Source organism: Cavia porcellus, unplaced genomic scaffold (genome assembly GCF_034190915.1).
Source record: "Cavia porcellus strain 051 isolate PalLab524CR breed Dunkin Hartley unplaced genomic scaffold, mCavPor4.1 scaffold_2, whole genome shotgun sequence".
In the NCBI taxonomy this organism is placed as follows: Eukaryota; Metazoa; Chordata; class Mammalia; order Rodentia; family Caviidae; genus Cavia; species Cavia porcellus.
In genome coordinates, this window is record NW_026947485.1 from 10765066 (window position 1) to 10781054 (window position 15989).

Here is a 15989-nt window from a genome sequence, read left to right on the forward strand (position 1 = left end):
GGTGTGTGGTAGTATCCTGCTATTGTTTTAATTTGCATTTCCTAATGACATATGTGATTGAACATCTCGTACACTTTTTTTGCCATTGACACAGCTTCTTTGATGAGGCATCTGCTCAGATTTTTTGCCCATTTTCAATTGGGTTGCAGAAATTCCTATTGTTGATTTTTTTTTTTTTTTTTTTTGTACCAGAGATTGAGCTCACGACCTCATGTATGCCAAGCAGGCACTTACGCCACTGAGTTAAACCCCCGGCCCTTATTGAATTTTAAAAGTGCTTTGTATATTTCAGATAGTGGTTCTTTATCTAGGATGTCTTTTGTATTGTCTCTTAGTCTGTGGCTGGTCTGGTCATCTGGTCCTCTTGAACATATAACAATGCTCTCTTATTTGTGGTATAGACACAGAAAGTGTATTTAAGACAATTGTCACCATTTAAGTTGCTTTTACTCTCATTGAAAAAAACCTATTTCCTAGATAGAGAAAGTTCTCTGGGGCTTTTTTTTTTTTTTTTTTCTGGCTACTAGTGAAGCTTGTAAGTGGATCATGGGGATAGTAAACACTCCAGAGAACTGGTACATTTAGGAACTTGCTTGGATATTGTTTTGTCAGTAACAGTTTTATAATAAACAAAATTCTGGTGGCTTATAGATAGAGCCTGGCTTATTAGGGAAGATAAAATATTATTAGTATTCAAACAATTATCATTGATTGATATTCATACATTGGGTCTACATTCCATGTTCACTGGTGTTACATCCTTTGATGACTATGAAATTGTGATGATTTACCCAAATAAAGTGACATATGGCAATTTGACCAAAAGAAGAAAAAATTATCTTGGGTGTCTGGCTGTTTTCATCCTGTATTTTGAAATATTTGAAAACATTTACAGAAAAGGATCACTTCTAAGTAGCATAGAGTCGCAGGGAATATAACTCATGTGACTTTGCCTTTGGAGTCAGCATTTGCTTATACTGAGTTACACATCAGCAAATAAACATGATCTGCCTCGGTGTCCATATGAAGTGCAAATATTTTAGTATGGCTATTCCTCAATGCAAACAGCTTGGCATCCAGTGTGACTGGGAAGTCAGAGGGCTCCTGTTTGGATCAGACGTAGCTCCACCCATCGACTAGTACCTGGAGTCATTTGGGAGGGTAAAGTCCAACCTTACCACTTGGCTGAGTAGTAGAAAAAACACCGGGAAGGGAGTCCGATTTGCTAAGCTGGACAACCAGCTGGGTTCATGTCTGGAACACGTGCTGCCTTTGTTATGTCTACTCTCAAAGAGGAAGCAATGGTCAGTGTGCCCACATAGGCCATGGAGTGCTGAAAGACAGCAAGTGGGGAGAGGACACAATAGTGTCACTGACCAGGGAGCTATGCTGTGTCACCTGGCTGCAGCTCCCTTAGCTTGATGAGAAAGGCTGCAAGGTTTCCAAAAGCAGAGCTGAAAAATCAGAAGCTGCAAGATACTCAAACTGAGAGGCTTTGCTCCAAGCCAAGACCATGGGGTAGGATCTCTGCAGGTCGGGCTCCAAGCCTGCCTGTGCCCTTACTGTGACCTTGGGTGACTTATTTTCAACCACTGAGCCTTGGTTTCTTCAGAGTAGTAAGTTTTACATCTAATACTGTTGCACAGATGAGTGATCATTTATGTCAGACACCTGGCACATAGTAGGGACTCAATAAATATCAAGTAACTTTTAAAAAAATTCCTCAGACTTTATGCTGTTAATGGCTCCACTATAGTGCAAGCCAGGTGTACTCTAAATATACTCCTGCTTAGACTGCTTTCATTAGAGATGAAATACTGTGTCAACTAGCATGCATTCAGTTGCAAGTAGCACAACTGCCAACTCAAGCTAGCTGAAAAAAAAAGTGAATTTATTGGTTCATGTAACTGGAAAGTCCCACAAAAGTCAGTTTGAGGAGAAGACTGATCCCAACAGTTATATAATGTATTGAAAAATCCCCTTCTTTTCTGTTCATTATAACGCAGCAGGTTCTTGTTCTATTGCCTGTACTTGTCCTGAACTCCTGGGCCCCAGTGATCCTCCTGCCTCAGCCTCCAGAATAGCTCGACCTACAGGTGTCACCAAGCCCCAGCTGGGATCCTGGTTTCTTTTTGCTTCTTCTCTGCTGCTATGGTGTCAGCTTTATTCTAAGTCTGGCTTCCTTCGTTGCGGGAAGATGGTTGTCAGCAGAAGTCTGGGTCCATCTGTTAGAATTAAGTAGTTTGTGTGATGGAAAACATACCATGGTAGTGGCTGTAATGAGGCAGGAGTGTATTTCTCCTCCATGTACAATAGATCCATAGACAGGAAGGCCAGGGCTGGTCTGGTGGTTCCACCTTCTGTAGAGTTAGATGTTTAACTTGGTGCTAAATGTTTAGGGGCATCTCAGGATCACCCCAAGTTCCAAAGGACAGGTGGAATTCCAGCCACTGCATTTGTATTCTAGGCTGGAGGAGGGGCAGGAGAAAGCCTTGCTTCCTGACATTTTCTTTTTGTACCGGGAATCAAACTCAGGACCTCGTGCTTGCCAGGCAGGCGCTGTGCCCCTGAGCTACATCTCCAGCTCACTTCCTCACTTTGAGGAGACTCAAAGTACCATGCATCCCTGTTTCTTATGGCTCATTGGCTGGTTCTTAGTAATGTAGAGTAGTTGTGTGGATGGGTGGGAATTAGAATCTTTTGTTGAGCTCAAAAATGCCCAGTTGGAAACTGAATTCTTCTTATTCCCAAGAAGACAAAGTGATTATTTGAAGGCAGCCAGTTGTTGCCACTCATAACTACATGCTTCCTAATTCAGGCTCAGAAGACTGTCTTTTGGGACATTTCTAAAAAAAAAAAAAAAAAAAAAAAAAAAACCCACCTCAGAAAAGATAACTTACATCTCATTGAATCAAATTGGTTCTTGTACTGCATGCCTGGGCCAATCATTGTGGGGGTGTGTGGAGGACAGTGCTGTTCATTGGCTGAATACCTGAGCAGACCCTCCTGGAGGGAGAGCCGGATTGGTTTCCTTAGCCAGAGACTTTCTGGGGTGGTAGGAAAGGGGCCCTGGGTGTCAGTTCAAAGCCCCCATCACTGTCCCTACGCCTATGCTAACAACTCTAGGACTTACAATTCTTGACAACATCTCAAATTTCAGATTCCTTCTTTATTCTTACGGTTTTTTTTTTTTTTTCCTGAATCTTCTCTAGTCTTTCCTGATTCACCCTGGGCACAGTATTAAGACTGCAAACTCTTGAAACTGTCATTTCTTCATCCATGAATCGATCAGGATTACTGATATCTACCTTTTCTTTGATAGTGAGGTGGTACAGTGAGTGTTTGATAAAGGCTAAGTAACAAAGAATTGATAAGCACTTAAGGAGATAAATATTGTACCTGATTTAAATGTTACACAGTACATCCACAAATAGAACGTGGCATGGGACTTCATTAAGAGGTATAACTTCTATGGGGTGTTTTTGATAACAGTTAAAATTTTTTTAATTTTAAAAATGAAAGTTAAGGGGCTAGGGATTTAGCTCACTGGCATAAGTGCCTGCCTTGCAAGCAGGTAGTCATGAGTTCGATCCCCGGTACCGATAAAAAGGAAAAAGACCAAAAAAAAAAAAAAAGAATAAGTACGACAGAAAAATTAAAATAGAGCTAGGACTCAAGAAGCAGAAACTCATGCTATTTATTTAACTTTCTTTTTTTTTTTTTTTTTTTTTTTGTCTTTTTCCTTTTTATTGGTACCAGGGATCGAACTCATGACTACCTGCTTGCAAGGCAGGTGCTTATGCCACTGAGCTAAATCCCCAGCCCCCTGTCATACTTATTCTGGACCTGAAGCCTTAGGCTTCTCTTGTTCTACCTGCTGGTACTTCTCAGAGTTTTCCCCCGTATTTTAGATATTCTTCTCAATAAATATTCCTGACTCAATTTCTGGCCGCATTTCTAATTTTCCAAGCCACTCTTCAGTGCCCAGAGGTGTGGTCATAGGAGACTGAGACACAGTAGAACAGAGAGCAGGCCTGGTGTAGCGAGGAGCAGGTAGCCAGCCCCTCCTGGAGGGAAGGAGTATTTTTAGCTGTTCCTGTGAGTTTACAGAAGACTCATGTCCTCCATCAGTAGGCTCCTGGGTGGTTGATTCCACTTGGACCTTAGTGCTCATCTTGGGGAGCACTTAGATTGGAAGTCAAAGAATGTGGTTCTGTTGGTCTTGGACTGGCAGCTCGCCTAGTGCCCCTGGGATGGTTTGCACCATCTTTCTTTTCCTGTCTTTCCTTCTTGCTTGGCAAGGATGGAGCGCTGGGAGGATTTGTGTTGGATTTTCCATGCAAAGAGGTAGTCACACAGCTCCTGCCCTGGCCCTCCCAGGAGGAGACCCAGGTTCCCTAGAGTGCTGCCCACAGGTCTGACTCTGTAATCAGGGAGGAGAAAATAGCTCATACTCATTGTCAGTCACCTTGCATGTATAATTATCATCACCATCATCATCATCGTAATAGTTCACATTCAATATGGTGCTTATTCTGTGCCAGGCATAATTTAAATTACTTGATACATGTGACTTTACCTTGTTCCTTGTACCCCTTTGAAGTAATGGCTACCACCATTCCAGTTCACAGATGAAGAACTGACCCAGAGATCAAATGGCTCACTCGGGGCTCATAACAAGTGTGTGAAGGGCTGGATTCAGTCAAGACTGTTCAGCTCTGTGCATTTCAGTAGCATACTCTCCTGTCTCTCTAGAAGGAGGGTTAGTGTTGCATGGAGCCCATTTGCTGTGGTTTAGGTTCCGGGGCGTGACCCCAAGCTCCCTGTGTTGGGAAAGTGACGGGCTCATGGGGGCACTGCTCAGCAGTGGATTAATCGTGGTTGAGTGTGCCGTTGGAGGTGGGGCCTGGTCACAGGAGGCAGGTCGCTGGGGGGTGACCTGGAAGGGTACATCTCTGTCCTTGGCTCCTCCTCCTCTCTGCTTCTTGGCCGCTGTACATGAGAAACCTTTCCTCTGCCCAGACCCACCTACCGCGTCCTTCCCACCTTGGAGCTACCCGACCATGGCCTGTGACCACCAGGCAAAATAAATCTCTCTTCCTTTAAGTTGTAAGTGTCCAGTGTTCATCCTAATAATAGACACCATTGTACAGATGAGAAGGCTGAGAGACACAAAGAAGTAGGGCTGGATTTAAATGTAGTCAGGAGGCTCCAGGGCTGAGTCTTCTTTGCTGTGCTGAGCTGCTTTCTCCAAGGACCGCTCCACGTCCCTGGAGCAGCTTGAGGACCGTGTGGGATGACAGCAGCAGCATACAGTGACTGGTGGCACAGCAGAGGCACAGGGCAGTGCTCATGGTGCTTAGCCCCACAGTCTGAGCCTTGCTTTTGGGCCCAAGGAGAGTGAGGGAGGCTCTGCGTGTGTGTGTGTGTGTGTGTGTGTGTGTGTGTGTGTGTGTGTGTGCACGCACGCTTGGGAATGCAGAAAGGCAGCTGGTGACCAGGAAATTATATTTTTGGCCCCAGGAGGAGAATTCATTGTGCATTTGCTGTTCCCTGGCCTCTGCCTCACTTTATCATTGGTCAGTGTGTCCTGGGACCCTCTGGGGCCTATGAAGCAGCAGACACCACAGTCACAGTGCCACCAGGGCCGTAAGAGAACTAGCCGGGGAGACATCGTTTATTTATTTTCTCCACACCTTGTTCCTCAAGGGATTGATCATGGGACACAGCAATGGCTTGTAGAGTAGGAGAGTGCGTCAGTTGTGTGACAATGTGGCTCAGAAGAGGCGGGCAGGTAGGGGTGCAGGGCAGAGATTTGCCTGAGAGAGTCAACACCTGTGGGCTGGAGGGCACAGACAAATGGTGACTGAAAACCCGGACTTCTCCATATATCAGGGTGGCAGTAATTCTAGACTGCAAAAGTGTCAAGGCAGTTGAGTCCTGCTCTGGCTACTTTAGAAAAAAGCAAATACTTGGCTCTCACAGAATACTCAGCACAAATCTGTTTCATTGTTGGACTGTCTAAGCTCTCTGACAAGAAACACTTCCATCCCAACAGAATGTTCTAGAAGGGCCACAGACAGCATTGGGCTGTATCTTAGTTACTTATTACTTGTCACTGAGACAAAATACCTAAAGCCCAAGTTGGGAAAGGAAACATTTATTTCTTACAGTTTTTGGAGGTTTCAGTCCACACTCAGTTGGCTCCAAGGCAGGCGGGCATGGCTGGGTCACAGTTCATGGCGGCTGCAAACAGCAAGCAGGAACTAGCAAAGAGCAAGACACTCCTACTTCCTGCCGTTACATCACACCCTGGCTCCGCCCCTTTGTGGGTGGAGCACTGACACCATCAATCCAAGCACTGGACAATGAACCAATCACAAATGCACAATGCAAACTCATGAGGTCTGGGGGCCACAGACATAAACCATGACAGGCTGCCTCTGCCTGGTAGACCTTGCATGGTTGGTTACCCTCACAGCCCTCTGTATTTATGGCTTCCACATCCATAAATTCAATCGATTGTGCAAGGAAAATGCTTGGGGGAATATTACACCTGTACTGTATCTGGATAGACCTTTGCCCTTTGTCCCCCAAATACTACAGTTTGAGAACTTGGTGCATGAGTTTACATTGTATTGGGGATCATAAGGGATCTAGAGATGATCGAAAACACACAGAAAGATGCACGTGGGTTTTATGCAAATGCCATGTCATTGTATGAAAGAGACTTGAGCATCCTGGATTTTGATATCCTGGGGGTCCTGGAAACAGTCCCTGGTGGATACCAGGTGGGGAGCCAGCCAGCCTTCGGGCTCATGCTATTCTTGTATATCCAGATCAGGTGGTGGAGTGTCATCACCTCTTCTGTGAGGGCTCATGGTCTCCTGTCCAGCGTTCTGAGGGTGACCAGCCTCCCCTTCCCATGTTCCCCTCAGTTCCTTTATTCCTTATGCCTTAGACTGCGGACAGCTTGCTTTTACTCAGAGAGCAGCATAACCTGGGCCATGAGGAAAGCCAAGCAGCTGGTCCCTTACCTAAGTCCCTGTCCTGTTCCCTTCAGTCCCTGGCTTCCCACATCCTCTTGGGCTTTGTTCTTCCCTGGGAGTTGTCATCTCAACTAACTAGTTTCCATAGCCCCCGAATACCACTTCCCTGCAGAGCATGACCCGTTTATTTCCCAGGTCATGCCTAGAATTTGCTTTTCTCCTCCATGAAGTCTCACTTTTTTTTTTTTGGTATTTTTGAGTCAAGGTTTTACTATGCAGCTCAGGCTGGCCTTGAACACACTCCGCAGCCCAGGCTGGCCTTGAGCTTCAGAGATCCTCCTGCCTCAACCTCCCCCTAAATGCTGGGATTACAGGCATGTACCACCATGCCCAGCTCTCTCCCTGAAGTCTCCCTGATGCTGACACCGTGTTCCTTCCTGTAAGCCCATGTGTGTTGCAGTGTGTGAATGTGGCCACGGGTGTGGTTTAACTCAGCATCCCCACCTTCCACCACATCACAGGTGTTGGCAATTACATTGTTATAAAATAAGAACAAAATAGCAATGCAATAAACATGATCCCCAAAGGGGATGATTAAGCAGGGTACCTTGGTGTACATGGACAAGGGGGAGGAGAGACTGCTGGCTTGGGGTGGCCGCGATGGCTGTGGGCTGGGAGGTGAGGTGGTGCTGAGTGTGAGGGATGGTGAGATGTAAGGAGAGGGAGCATCACAGGCAGGAGGGACGGCTCGAAGGGGACACAGGGTGGCTGAGCCGTGGCCATCGGGGTTGGAGAGTGATCGGGAGTCCTGGCCTGTGCGAAGGAGCAGTGTTCCCAGCGAATGAGCCATCAGCGTAACTGCCTGGATCCAGCCCTCAGATGAGTCTTATGTTCTTACATGCCTTTCTTTATTGCAGGGAGCTGTGGTGACACGAGGGTGTGGCGCCAACCATGTCTCAGCCAACGGCCAAACTCAGCGGCTTGAGCATCTTGGATCCCAACAGGTGGCACTGATGTCGGGAATCATGGAGGTGGCAGCGTGGGGCTGGAGGCCGCTCTGAGCCCGAAGTGCTTTGCTGCCATGTGGGCAGCTGTGACCTCGGGAGAGGCAGCTGATTCACCTTGTGGTGGAACCCACACTGACATCAGCTACATCGGTGCTTCTGAAAGCAGCCTGCGTCTGAATCCCTGGAGGGCCCTTAGAACCCAGGGTGCTGGCCCCAGCCCCGTAATCTCTGACTCAGTACCTCTGGGTCTGGACAGGAGAACATCATTGCTAACAAGACTAGAAGTGGCATCACACTTGGAGAAACACAACTCTCCTCTAGGCCCCATTGTTAACTTCTAAAACTTTAAGTCTTTCTGAAAAGAAACTTCAGATTTAAGGGAAGAATGAATGGAAGAAAAAGAAAATGGACCACATGCTCATTGACTGATGAATGGATAACAGTTGTTCTGTGTTCATATGATGGAATATTACTCAGCCATTAAAAGTAATGAAATCTATACCTACCATGTGGAGGAATCTTAAACACCTAAGGCTAAATGAAGAAAACCAGTCACAAAAGGCCACACAGTGTGTGAATCTGGTGTGATTTGTCCAGAATAGGCAAATTCAAAGACAGTAGATAAATGGTTGCCAAGCACTGGAGGCAAGGGTGGAGTGCAGAATGACCGGTTATTGGGTTTCCCTTTGGAGTGACAAACACATGCTAGAATGAGACATTGATGATGGTTGCACCATAACAGGGACGTCCTTTGTACCACTGAATTGTGTGCTTCACGTGGCTAACCCAGTCGATTTTTTTCCAATAAAAAAATGGGAAATGTGAGTGTTATTTTAACTCAAGTTGCTGGACAGCTGAAAGGTTTACAGGATGACAGTGGCTCTCAGGGCTCATTGCAGAAAGGGTTCCCAGAGTGTCTGGCACTGTACGCTTGTCTTAGCTACACCTTGATCAGTGAAACCAGTCTGCAGGGGAGGCCCAGGCAGTGCAAAGTTTAAAACCCACCGAGTGATTTGAACGTACAGCCAGGCTTGCAGGCCTAAAACTCAAGGACCAAACGGGCTGATGGGCTCCGTGCCCACTGACTTGACCCTCCTTGCCGGCAGACCCTCGCATCATCTCCCAGGCTGGCTTGGGAGTGGGGAGGAGAGGTCAGGAAGAGCTTGTGGAATTGGATGGGCCAGGGTTTGAAAGCCAGCTCCATTGTTAACTGGCCGTGTGGTCTGGGGCAGACTCCATGACCCAGCCCCGTCTCTGCAGCTCCTTCCAGGCTGGAAGAGAGACCGCTGCCATCCTGTGTGAGTCCTCCGGCCGCAGTGTCTTACTGAGTTCCAGTCTGTCCTCCAGCAGACGGTGGGTTGAAAGATGACCTCAGAACACAAGGGAGGACCCGTTTGGGCAGAAAGTTAGTGATTGTCCCATCCAGTGCTTTCTGCACCCAGAGTCAGACTTCTGTGTATCAAACCTCACAAACGGTGTAAACAGACTCTAAGATAAAAACGGGCAAAATTCACCTAGAAGTTGTAGTAACAAGGGATTCTTCCATGGATTGGCTCAGTCCTTATTCAGAGGTAATATGTATAATATATTTTTATTCAGCCATTATGGCATAGACATGATCTTATACTCTATTTTTCATTCAGTACTTTGTGTTCTGCCCTTGCTGGGTATCTGTAGTTCATTCTGGATGTTTTAATGGCTGTGTATTATTTCATCCAATCATCTTACTGTAATTTCCTTCCATATTCCTCTATTCTTAAGCCTTTTGATGGCTTCCAGGCTTTCAGTATTACAAACTGCAACCGGTGAAAATGTGTGAGTGTAATTTCTAACCTCCTTGACTTGTTTCCTTAAAATAAAATTCCATAAGTCACCAGGTTCAGGGCATGACATTTTAGGACTCGTAAATGCGCTGTCAGATTTGCCCAGTAGAGGACTGTACCGATTTCCCAGCGACCAGCAGGGTGCGGGGTTCATTTTCAGTTCTTGCCAGCACCGAGTTCGCCATCTGAAATGGGTGTGTAAATTGTACACACTCTGAGTTCACGTGGGCCAGTAAGTGACGGCTTAACTTTTTGGTTAACTTTTTGGACCTTCCCTTCCCCGATCCTCTGCTGGTAGTGTCCTTGCTGTTTTGCAAACTGCTAGAGGGCACATCGTAGGAAATCAATAATCACCTTTCGAAGCAATGAATAAATCAGGCAGTCCCTTCGCCCCATAATTCTTCAGTTTTTTCAGATAGCAAAGGGATTTTTTTCCCTCTTTGGTTTGTTTTCTAAGTAAACTAAACTTTATTTCACTGATGTTGGCAGCCTCCGAGAGCTCTGTGTGTGGTACACAAGGGTGGTGGGGTCTTCCCTTGGGGGAGGGGATGGCAGCAAACTTGTCGCTCTTCTCCAGCCTCTCCCTGCACTCCCGTCTCGCTTCCTGTCTGCTCCTGAGAGTTGGCTCGACAGGAACGCAGGGAAAGCCATTTGTAGAGTGCATGGGAGGAAAATAAGTGCAAATAAACCTTTCCTAAGCTGTCTGGCTCTGCTCTCACCCTTTCCAGTGGGAAGAGCTTTGCCAATGCTCAGGCGAGAGAATGTGGACTTTGGTACCCATAGACAGGCAGTTTGTGGGGATGAAAAGATGCTGTGGATTCCACAGTGCTTCAGATAACTGCATCTCATTCATTTCAGTAGCATCGACAACAGTTTCCCAAGCAGCAGTGGAAAATAATGTGTGAGACCTGCTTATCGGCTACACCCATGTGGTTTGCATGCTCAGCTTCCTTGTGTGTTCTCTTCTCCATAAGTTTGGGAAACGCTGCTCTGGGAAGGATTCACTCTCAGAGGGTACCTAGTAGTGCTCCCTCAGGGAGGACTAGGCCAGAGCTTGTCATCGTAACCAGTACTTTACTAAGGGTGCCGTTCCCAGGAGCTCCTCCTTACTAATTTTTTAAAGATGGCTCATTGTAAGTCTGCTTCCTGCCTGTTCACCTTCTTATTAGCAACAAACACTTGATGACATTTTAAAAGTGTCTCATTGCCTGAAATAACATCTTCTTCCAATTAAAAGGTAGCAAAGGCTGCCTTTGTCCTCCATTCCCTTCCCCGGCCGTGACATCTTGACATCTGCCTGTGTCTCCTTGACTTAAGACCAAGCTTATGGAAAAATAGAATAGGTCATATGCTTCGGCTGGGAACGGATTGTTTGTGACTTGTGTTCTCAAGCAAAAAAAGGTTCTGGTTGTTTGCAGGAAATTGGCACAGTCAAGGGTTGCTCTGTCAGAGCACAGTGCGGTCCGAGGGTTCACATCGCTGCTCACAGGAGGAGTCTCTGTACCCCACAGAGGCGTGGAGGCCCCACCTGCTCGCACCCTTCCCCCTTCCCTGTTTCCAATGAAGACAGTCTAGCCCTCACTGACACCAGCTTCCTTTTCAGAATTCAGCTTAGCATAGACTGTTAAATCCAAGGAAAAAGAGAGCTCATATCCCAGTGACTTCCCCACTGGGCCTCTCAGCGGAGTCCTTTGGGGATCTTTCCTAAAATACATATTCCCATCCCCACGCCCATCCTGATTCCTTGGGCCTGTGTGTGGCCATGAAATCTGCAGTTTGTGAAGCTTTCCTGTGTCATGAGCAGTCTGGTTTCAGAACCACTAAGCGTCCAGCTCCCAGCTCCTGGGCTCCCCAGGTAGGACTTCCTTGACTGTCCTCTCTGGTAGGTGGTTGTGTCCTCTGCTGGGATGCCTCCCCCCACGGGGGGCTCACTACTCCCCACAAGAGGCCTAAGAGAAGACATCCTTCCACATGGTGAATTACGATGTCTCTACCACAGAAGTTTCTGCCTATTGGTCTCAATTATGTCTTAGAGCAACACAGAAGAAATGTGTCCTTCCCACAGCAACCTTGGCCTGGGCCTGGTGCTTTGGTGACATCTATTACATCAACTCATGCAGGAACCTCATGGAGTCATTACCCCAGAGTTGAGGTGAGAGGACCACAGCCCAGCGCAGGGACCGGCCCTGTTCAGTTCCCACGGCCAACACTGTCAGATGCCAAATTCTCTGTCCTTAACTTACGCTGCGCTTCAGTCATTTGTCCTGCAAGTGGCACTGGCTACCCGCGACCCAGCAGAAGCCTGGTGTCTGAGAGCCCTCCTGCTCCCCATAACAGTTTCCCCACAACTAGTTTATATACCATTTCTACCTCCAGTGTTTCTGTCTCTAATAGTCATAAAAATTGCCCGTTTCTTTCTGCCACTCTGTCATCACCCGGCCGCTGTCATCTCGCTGTGGCTGATGCAGGGGAAGCTAACAGTTTCATGGAGCAGGGCTGGGCAGGGGCAGTGGTCACAGGCTCCGTGCTGGACACAGTCACACCTGCAGCATTACTTTTTCTGGGTAGGGTGGATTCAGGGTGCTGAGGCAGGCGCCCGTGTTAGAAACGTAGAACACTTTGTCATCTTGGGTTTTTTAGGACAGTCCCTCACCGCATCATTTTTCCAGACTACAGTGTGATTCTTCACTTCCCTCTGCAAGGTCTTTCTGATTACTGCGTTATAATTCACGGGGCCCTGGAGACCCTGACTCACGTAGGGTGGGTGCCTCCGAGGTTCCCGGCCATCTCTCCATCCATCTGCCTCTGTTGCCTCCCAACCCTGTGCGTTCTGCTTTCCGGGTGTTGGAGACGCTGCTTCTGGGCGGCAAGGATAGGTAAACGTGTAGTCACTGTTTCGTGCCTCTGTTGTGGAATGTGCACATTGCCCAGCTGGGGTCACCTATACCAGCTTCATGGCGTCCTGTCCTTACGTGCTCCTCTCTTACAAGCATTGAAATGTCCCCACATGGACATGGAACTTTGAAGTACTTTCCTTGTGTGCATTTGGATTCTGTCTTACTGTATTGTCAGACTCCCATTGTCCAGTTTCCTCTATTTCACAACTCTTCCTTCCTTTTCATGCAGGGTCTCTCAACCCTGGCTGTGCATTAGGATAACTGGGTTGACCAAAAAGTGCTAAATACGTCATTAAAATTAAAAACTAATTTAAAAAACTAAACCTAGGGAATGAACCCAGGGCCTCATGCAGGCTAAGACAAGCTCAGAGTCACACAGCCAGCCAAGCTAAGCATTTCTGCTCCTTAAAAGTTACCGGTAAGAAAAAGAAGAAATAAATCACTCACAGACTTGAGAGAACTATTTGCCACAAATATATCAAAGAATTTATGACCAGCATATCCTGGCAATTCTTATAACTCAGGAGTAAAACAAAATACTTCACAAAGGAACATAGATAAATGACCAATCAACACATGAAAAAGAGCCCTAGTAAGATTAAAACCAAATTGAGATACCTGCTAAAATGGCTGAAATTTAAAAATGAACAGACCAGTGTTGGTAAGGCTTCCTATTCCTTTCTAAAGAGAACATAAAATGGTGCAACCAGTTTGGAAATTGGTCTAGCTGTTTCACATAAAATAAAACAGTGACCAAAATAAAACGTATCAGTGAACAAAAAATCCTACTTCTAGGTTTTTACCCAAGAGAAATAAAAATAGATATACACTAACTAACATGCTTAACAGCTTTGTTACTAACAGCTCCCAACTGGAGACAGTACTGATGTCCCTTAAAAAGACAAAGGGTACGTAAATGACAGGATAAATCACACAGTACAATACAGTGCCCTCCATGGCAGAAAGGAGTGAGCCGTTTGTTCAAACAACAGCTTGAAGGAATCCTGAGAACGTGAAGCTGAGATCACACACAAAACAGTGCCCACTGTGTGAGGCAGCATTCATATAAAATCCTAGAACAGGCAAATAAAACATGGAGAAAGACCTCAGCACAGTTACCTCTAGGGTAAGCGCATCTGGGAGTGATTAGGACACCCAGGAAAGAACTTTCTGGAATGATGGACGCATCCTGTTTCCTGAGAGTGGCGTGGGTTCCAAAGCATAAACACTTGCCAAAACTCATTTTCAAAAGAGGATCTTAAATGTTGTATATTTACTTGTGTGTTTGATTCATATAAATTATATAACAGCGAGGAAAGCTGAGCTTGAAAGTTTCCGGATGATTTCACTGCACACAGAGTGAGGGCCGAGGGGCACTGCGATGCTGCATTTGCCTTGCAGCTCAGAGACTTTTCCCACCGTCCTGGCCCCGCGTGCCGGTGGCCTGTGGAGGAGGAGACGGGGGAGCGGAAGCCCTCGGCTGGCTCCTTTCTCTCTGTGCTGGGCTGATGTTTCCATACCACATTTGGGGAATGCATCTTTCAGCCACATCGTCAGAGGAGCATCCTTTTGCTCCTAGTTACTGATCTTGAGGTAGTTGAATGTTTTCTTCTTTCTTTCTTTTTTATTTTAAAGAGAATAAAACAAAACAGAACAAAGTACATCAGAACAAAACAATGCAAATAACACAGCACTTCGGAACAAGACAACAGGAAATCAACAGTGGCTACCATAATGTCTTTTGTTTTCTTACAAATAAGAGATGTACGTGTGTAGGCTTCTATATGCCTAGAACTTCACCTAGTTTACAAGAATTGATTTTATTATGTATGATGGTATGAAAAGCTACATTGAAGAAAATGTGTCCTAATGGTAGCCACTGCTGATTTCCTATCATCTTGTTTTGAAGTCTAATAATGCTTCTATTTTTGGTTTTGATTGGTTTTAGTCCGCTTTCAATTATTTGATTTCAGTATGTATGAAGGTATGGATAGCTATTTTGAAGAAAACAAGAGACATTATGGCAGCCATTACTGATCTCCTATTGTTTGGTTTTGAAAGCACGTAAGGCTCTCATTCTTTTGTTTTGATTGCTTTTAAACTATTTTTTGTATTAACTTATTGTGTGTGAAGGTATGGACAGCTATTTCACAGAAAATGTTTTCTTCTTTAAAGTGAAGTTGCTGGACATATTTCTTTGGAATAAAACATACTTCTAAAAGCTACCATTTCTAGTCCCATTTTCTCCTGCCAGTGCCCAGGGATCTGGGGGAACGTTTAGCCATCATGTGTCTGTATTCCAAGGCTCCCTGTCATCCAGCTCCCATGCCTTGCCTTAGTATCGGTGGGAAATGCCGAGATCTGATTTAGCTTTTCTTTCGAAGAAAGCAACACAGAAGCAATAGGTGCCCACTCAGCAGATTCAGCTGCCTGGGACCCAGCTACCAACTAAAATGTGAGCCACGGAAGAAGCTCTGAGACACAAAATAGACATTGTGAAATCCATGCACTTGACTCAGATGTGAGCCTCTGGGCTGTCACTCACAGCCAGTTTACTTTTGCCTGGGGGCACGGGCATTTAATAGCTTCACGGCCTGGCGAGAGGAAGACAGAGCAGAGGTGGACCTTCCAGTCGGAGATGGAGAGAGTTACAAAAGGAGGCAGGGGAGAAGCAATGGTCCCTTTCACCATCGTCTTATCTCATTAAAATAATCAGGAAACGGAAAAATCCAGTGGCTGTTTGCCCGGCTGCGTATCTGGGACATCACCTCAGGCATCCGCAGAGGGGAAAGCTAAATGCTCTGTGCACCTTCTTAAGGAAGCCGAGAGTCCAGGTGACAGTCATGGGTTTGGGACCGAACCCTGGCCGCTCTACTCCAGCACTGGTGTTTGCCTGCTTCGTCACTAGGGGATCCTCACCTTTCGGCTGCAGGCCTTGGGCCTCCAGTCTGCCCCTCTGCATCCTGGGCACCTGCTGCCTCCTTCCTTCACAGCCTCCATCCCCTAAGACTGTCGCATCTTCTCCTGTCCCTTCAGCCCTGACTCTGGTTGTCTCTGGGCAGACCCTTCATCGTACAGACAGATCTATCAGAAACCTGTCTCTCAGTCCCAACAATCTGAAGTCAAAAGAAGTGATCATACAGAAATTCTATGGGTGAAACATCAGTGATGTTTGGAATTTGTTTTAAAATCATGTAACACTGGGTGGGGCAGGCATACAAGAAACAAGGTGCTACAGATAACTGTTGGAGTCAGGTGATTGGGGTACACCAT

At 46.3% G+C, this 15989-nt stretch overlaps 1 long non-coding RNA gene across 1 annotated transcript in view; it reads left to right on the forward strand.

Moving 5' to 3' along the window:
• The window catches only part of LOC134473535 (uncharacterized), a 34915-nt gene extending 19974 nt beyond the window's left edge, over nt 1–14941 (forward strand). Inside the window, exon 2 of the long non-coding RNA XR_010043831.1 lies at nt 7907–14941. This is a non-coding gene — a long non-coding RNA (uncharacterized LOC134473535). The remainder of the gene's footprint in view (nt 1–7906) is intronic.
• Nucleotides 14942–15989: the final 1048 nt, after the last annotated feature.